Below are 6,000 nucleotides of genomic sequence, written 5' to 3' on the forward strand. Positions count from 1 at the left end.
AATGCATTAAAACCATTTTCATCAAAAACCAAACTATGAACACCAAGAACAAAACCATGAACACTTTTTCAAGATTTGTATATTCTTGGTGATTTTTCAAACCCAAAAACAAAAGTGACAAGGTTTCTTCTTTCTAGCTTTAAAAGGATGTGAGAGTGGTTTACAATAAAACACAAACACAGCCCAAAACCACCCCCAAAACCGTGCCATCCCTTTGGTTCAAAACCCCAAATTTTGTTCATGACTTATTCTTCATTCATGCATCTAAAACACCCTTTTACATGCATATCTTTTTCAACTCTTGATTTATATTTTTCAACCATTGAAAAACAAAAGATAAACATACTTTAAATGAAGAAATAATATGTCAAACTAGTTCTAAACTCATTTTTCATTCATGCATACAAAACATCTTTTGCATCCATACCTTTCTCAACTATTGACTAACATTTTTCAACTATTGAAAAACAAAAGATAAACATACTTTGAATGAAACAATAATATGTCATACATAACATTAATACCCATATGCATAAAATCCAAAAGGACACATTATACATAAACCTTTGGCTCTGATACCACTTGAAGGGAAATCTATGAGATTCATGTATGGGATTTCTAAATGACTATCATGCATATCCAAAACAATTATGATATACGAAAGCAGCGGAAGCATTTATAACATATTATCAAAGCTATAGTCATGCAAATCCCCTTCAAGGTTCATAGGTTTATATATAATGCATCAAAACAAATTATAGAATCAAGAACAAAGTGAAGGTTAGTCTTATACCTCTTGATCTAGACTTGAGACCAAGGATGGACCACCTCCAAGCCCTTTGCTCCTTGAAATCCTTGAGCCTAGCTTCCCTCCTTGCCTCCTCCACTTTGAAAGAATGAGTGCTCCTAGGTTCTCTTCAAGTTTCCAAAGTACGAAACCTCTAAAGATCCTCACCCACTAGTGTAGTGAGAAGGATGAAGGAATAACCAAAAGGGTGAAAGATTGTTAGCTAAAACACCGCAATGGTGGCCGGCCCTTTGATGTGTTAGAGAGCTTTTTTCTTCTGCCTCTTTGTTGTTTAAACACTTCAAAAACCCTTATGAACTTTATCACTATAAAGTTCCTTATGTAGACAAAAGAAAACCTAGTCAACACTTGACTAAATATCTCTCCTTCCCCACATAATATGGCCGGCCCTCTTTGTGTTGTTTGGGCTTTGGGCTTTCATTTATTTCAAGTCATCCAATGCTTGAATAAAAGCCCAATGGGTTTAGGCCCAATGGGCCCAATTAAACCCGAACGTTTCTTTAAGCCCAAAACGATCTTTATCGCTTTTATGATTTCTTTAGACTTTTCTAAATTAATCACAACACATAATTAATCCAATTAATTGTTTCCATCATCCATTAGTTACTCACCACAATAGTCTTTTGGTGAACAATCTTTTAGGTTCTAATTAGCAAGGCAGTGAGGTGATTGGCATCAATCCAATTGCTTATATTTAATTCAATCACTTAGTGAATTAAAACTTCATTTTAATTCACCTTTCTTCTTTGACGACTACATTTAATCATCTAGAAGAACTCACAAGCTATGAGTGACATCTAACCATATGTCATAGCTACCCAAGCTAATGTAGAAGTTTATTCGAAGAACCTAGTCAGTTGGAATTACAATGTAATTCAATCCTTCCCTAATACAATACTCTCAATCACATCATTAGGGTATGGATATATCATGTCAAACCCCTAATGTGATTATTCCTTCATATATGATTCATTTGAGTCGTATAGGAACGCTTTCCATTCAATACGCTCGATACTTCGGCCGAAGATTCCCGAATCATATCTTAGAGTGTTCTTCCTCTCTTATCGAGGATTAGAGATTCCTTGTTGCGCATACACTTGCCTTCATGACTAAGTGGCTTAACCCCAATTATGCCGTGGACACCCTCGAATGGGGAGACTTTGACATAATCAAAGATTAAGTACTTAACCACAAGACAACGACGATGCCTCAGGTCTAAGGATTACTTACATCTTTCCAACCATTAGAGTTACTTGCTTGACATGTGAGTAGACCTCCATGCAAGTACTCTCGTTCGATTGTGTTCAGTGAACTCATTCCCCTAATGAGCACCTACATACTTGTCTTAGTGTCACAACACGAATGGGATGAGACTTTCCATCCTTCCAATTGAAGCAGACATAGTATGTACCGGTCTACGCATTGTCAGTATCCCTCCGACAATCCAACGACCAGGAACCTTTTGGACACAATGGTTATGTGAAGAAGGTCTCTGTAGTCTAACATCATTAGATTACTTCTTCAATCGATCCATTGTCCATGGATACACTATTTAGGACATATATCGTTAATTGAGATAGTCCTAATTCGTGTCTTTGCCATTTGATGTATAAGAATCATCCATACATCGATTCATTTGTCCTGAAAGATTTCTTCCAAAGATTGAGTTTCAGGGCATATTTCCAACAATAACATCCGCTACTGCCTCGCCTACACTCCCCAAAGTGCCGATTATTGCACCTACGACATAAAGAAACACCTGCGCTACTAGAATCCCTCTGTCTCTAGAATCGATGACCTCCCAAAAATCTGCCACCTCTCCTCTGTCCAATGGAATTCAAACCCCCGCTAAAAGAACTGTAACTGGCACCACTTCTCTTAAAACTTTGAGTCTTGCGAGGTCCCTGAGACGAGTGGCCCTTATCTTTATTATTTTTCTTCTTATTACCATCTTTTTCTTCTTCCTCCTCGCTATCACTAGGCATGTTTTCTGAATCTTCAACTCGCAGTAGAATCTCATAAAACTCCTAGTAAGTAGCACAGGGAGTCATGGTCGCCATGGAATGCCACTTCTTTTGAGTACCCAACCTAAAACGACAAAGCATCTCTATAGGATTAGCAGCAATCTCAGGGCAATAGCGAGACAAATCAATCAACCTCCTGTAGTACTCATTAGCCGACATCTTCCCCTATTTTAAGTGCGTGAATTCTTGCTTCTTACGATCTATATATTCTGGAGGAATGAATGTTTTCTGAAATAACCGCTTAAAAATCTCCCAATCAACATCTTCCACTGGTGATAACTGATAAGATTCCTACCTCCACCAGGATGCAGGCTCCTCACCTAAAAACCAAGTGGTCATTTCAACCCACCTATGCTTAGGAAGATTTACCTGTCTCTACATCAATCGAAAGGTTTTCTCAAGATGATTAAGCCAACGCTCAGCATCTTAGTGCCCTTTATTACCGACAAAATTATTTAACTTTAGATTATACACAATCTCCAGAGGTGTCCTCTAGGAAGGACGAAGCAAAGACTGAATAGCATTAGCAATAGCTTCCCCTAACTGAGCAATATCTGGGAAACTAGACTCAGCTGAAGAACGTGGCTCTCTACGAGATGGCATGATTCTGATAGAAGGCGCAAAAATAATTAGAATATTCACAAGATATGCAAGACTGCCAAACCTAGGCTCTGGTACCAAACTGACACACCCCGACCTAAATCAAGGCATGTTAGCCGCCACGTGAAGGTGACGAAGCCATGTGCGTAGTGTGAAAGTGATAATGATATAAAAATGGGAGTAAATAAAAAAAACCAATTTAACTAATTTACATAAGACGAAAATATAGGTGGTACAAACGAGATTTAAGTGTGATTACACATAATTAGAGCATAGGTAGCCTAAGTGCAGTCCAGCAGGACAAATACTAGTTATACAATACCAGAGAGATGGTCCTACATTAATTACAGTCTATCAGAACTGCCGTCAACTCCTCATCAGCCACCAAGAAGCACACCTACCTAGAAACTGGAGAGGCACAAAACAGAAAGTGTGAGTGGGCAAAAACAAATCTTTTCAAAACCATTTCACTTATTAAAAGTAATAACCCCTCGCCGTAAAACCTGTATAATTTCCCAGAAAATAGAATACATATCAATATTGAAACCATACTTCAAATAGCCAAATCCACATATATGTCATGCCAAATATCTCAACATAATGAAATAAGCAAACCAGGTGAAGTAAATCAATAAAAAGTAATATGCCAGCCGGATCCACCTATTGTGGCCTGTACGGCTAAATCTATAGCTCATCAAATATCCCTGCACATGAGTCAAAACCACCTAGAGTGGTCTGTACGACAGGACTGAGTGTAAATAAATACGCTCAAGTGCTATGATCACGTGAAAACTGTGCGAATAATCGCGGGTCACCTACGATTCAAAACCACCTATAGTGGTCTGTACAGCAGGACTATGCACCTAACTTAGATCCAAGGTGAGTGTGTGGTGCAGGAGGTGAACATCACGTGAATGACTGTGCCCTGGCCATGGGCGGGAGCACTAACACTGGGGTGCAGGTTTATGAGCTCTAAATGCATCAAATGTAATCATAACCATGCAACTTACATCCACAATCTAGAAACTCACCTGGAACTTACCTGAGCGTTCGCAGCACCAACAATAATATATGCAACTACTAAATGCATATTCTAAGTATAAAACATTTGGCATCAAAACATAAAAACATAAAGCCATTTCAATAAGTTTTCTGGGAAAAAAAAAATACCAAGCATATATATACATACTTACATACATATATAGAAAACCAAAAGCCCACGTGGAAGGGACGTAGCCCCCGAACAATTTTAACGTTATTTTAAGCACATAACCAAAACTTGGAAATAACTTCTCATACGTTGCTCAATTGGGGTATTTGAATATACCATCGTGGCCTACTCAACCCCACGACCATCCCCATATTTTTAGAAAACATTTCTAAGTTCCCATGCACCCTCATGTGCCAGCCAAGGCAAGGCCACACGCGCCACCTACATGCAGGCACGTGCTTGGCACACTAACGGATTCCTTAATGGCGTTAGGGAATATTCCGTTAAATAACAGCATATTCCGTTTGTTTTACCTGATGCCGTTAGCATATTCTATCAAAATTGACAAAATATTCTCCTTCTCCCTCATTGGTTCGCCGGAATCCGGCGCCGGCCACCGCTTGTTGGTAATGTGCCCTAAAACCAATCATATGATGATACTTTAAGGACATTTCACATGTTAAACTAATCTAGTTTAATATCAAGGGCAAAGATTATTGTTTGAGCCGTCTCATATAAATGTTATATGCTTAAACGATAAGTCCAAGGAATATGTGATTGGGAGAATGCGATCTAAAGAAGTTAGATTCATGAGACCATTCTTTCGTAGACACATCCTAAACGTTCCTGATCATAGTGTTGGAAATGTGCCCTAAAGCCAATCATATGATGATACTTTACGGACATTTCACATGTTAAACTAATCTAGTTTAATATAAAGGGCAACGATTATTGTTTGAGCCGTCTCATATAAATGTTATATGCTTAAACGATAAAGTCCAAGGAATATGTGATTGGGAGAATGCAATCTAATGAAGTTAGATTCATGAGACCATTCTTTCGTAGACACATCCTAAATGTTCCTGATCATAAGATTGTCAATTGGGCATTGACAGTCCGTTAAGATCGGTACGTACTCTTCTCTCAGGGAGAGTGACTAGTCTCGAGTCATTGGTGTGTGTGACATCAAGTCAAGTACGTAGGTGCTCAATAGAGAATGAGTTCACTGAACACGATCAACGAAGAGTTCTCATATTCATGTCACATGAGAACTCATGGTTGGGATAATGCAAAGTAGTCCTTTGACCTGAGGCATCATCGTTGTCTTGTGGTTAAGTCCTTGATCTTTGATTATGTCAAACGTCATTCCATTGGAGTGTCCACGGCATCGTTGGGGTTAAGCCACTTAGCCATGGAGGCAAGTGAATGCGCAACAAGGGATCTCTAACCTTCAAACCATTGGGGGAGAATACTCTATGATATGATTTAGAATCTCTGGCCAGAGTATGAATGAGATTTAGAAAAGTCGTTCTAAATCACATTCAAGGTAATCATATAAGCACACGAATCACATTGGA

The sequence above is a fragment of the Malus domestica genome, chromosome 06, assembly GCF_042453785.1.
Source record: "Malus domestica chromosome 06, GDT2T_hap1".
NCBI lineage: Eukaryota > Viridiplantae > Streptophyta > Magnoliopsida > Rosales > Rosaceae > Malus > Malus domestica.